The following is a 1,087-nucleotide window of genomic DNA, read 5'->3' as shown; positions in this document are numbered from 1 at the left end:
TATATATAATATATATGCAAGACTGCGGCACATTTTAAACCACACCGACCCCACACACGAACAAAACACACAAATTTGCACATTTCATATTGTGGCGCTGTTACATAATATGTTTCAGATAAATAAAACATCTGTTTGAATAAAGAAGTTCCTTTTTTTTTAACAATGCCCGTAAATAGCGAGTCTTCAAGAGTGTTGTCAAATAACAAGAATGCGCATCCTCAAAGAGTTTAAATAAACAAAAATACAAAACATAAGACACCCAAGACATCTTCACGCTCGATATCAGATCTAGTAGACAGAGGACATAATATAATATCCTACGAAAGACCTCAATGACCACAGTATAACGGCGCAAAATACATAGTCGTAATACTTGGCACTATATATAGGCAATATTGCACACATGATATTTTGATGAAGGGTGGTTTACCCCAGAACATTAATAAATACAATGTACAAAAGCAAGGGGGGAAATGACACATATACAATTTTTAAAAAGTTGATGGTATATTATTACCTTGCTATGGACAAAGTTCTTTAAAAGTAGCGTGAGAAATCCGTTCTCTCCGTTCCCACAGAGGTAGCATAAACGCGAACAATCTTCTGGTAGTCGAGCTTGTATCCTCCGTAAAATGCTGTGTGTATATTATCGTCTGCGTGAAGTCAACAAAATAACCACAATAGATCCGTGTGACGAATCCGCATCCCACTTTTATAGTAGTACCGTGGTCACTCCAGCGTAGACTTCGACGGAGAACACGTGAAGCGTACAAACAAAGTAGTATTACGAGGAACAATGAAGAAGCTGTATCTCCCTACTTGAGATAAGTAGACAACGTATAATATTTATCATGTACAATGTACATGGTATATCACACCCAAGACGCCTTCTGTCACACTACGACAATATTTCGTAACAGTTTGTTCCCATCCTTGGCCTGAAGCTTTGTGTACTGAATGTAGTCAGTCCATGACGGTCCGCAACATTTTTTATCTGTATAATCGGCTTACCGTGAGACCGACAGCACGTGCTGGAAAGAGAGAAAGAGAGAGCGAGCTTTGGACGGCAGAGAGAGAGAGAGAG

At 39.0% G+C, this 1,087-nt stretch overlaps 1 protein-coding gene across 3 annotated transcripts in view; it reads right to left on the bottom strand.

Moving 5' to 3' along the window:
- The window catches only part of LOC101851492 (GTP-binding protein ypt1), a 44,858-nt gene that overhangs the window by 15,921 nt on the left and 27,850 nt on the right, over window positions 1–1,087 (bottom strand). The window contains exon 2 of one of the 3 annotated variants that reach the window (XM_035969189.1): window positions 371–375. The exons of 1 other annotated variant lie outside the window; for it this stretch is intronic. The gene's annotated coding sequence lies outside the window, so the exon portion shown is untranslated. Of the gene's footprint in view, window positions 1–370; window positions 376–520; window positions 973–1,087 lie in introns of those variants that run through there. One more of the 3 variants, XM_005096270.3, reaches the window with a different exon arrangement.

Source organism: Aplysia californica, unplaced genomic scaffold (assembly GCF_000002075.1).
Source record: "Aplysia californica isolate F4 #8 unplaced genomic scaffold, AplCal3.0 scaffold00125, whole genome shotgun sequence".
NCBI lineage: Eukaryota > Metazoa > Mollusca > Gastropoda > Aplysiida > Aplysiidae > Aplysia > Aplysia californica.
Note: the sequence above shows the minus strand (reverse complement) of the source record. Positions and strands in the feature narration are given on the sequence as shown.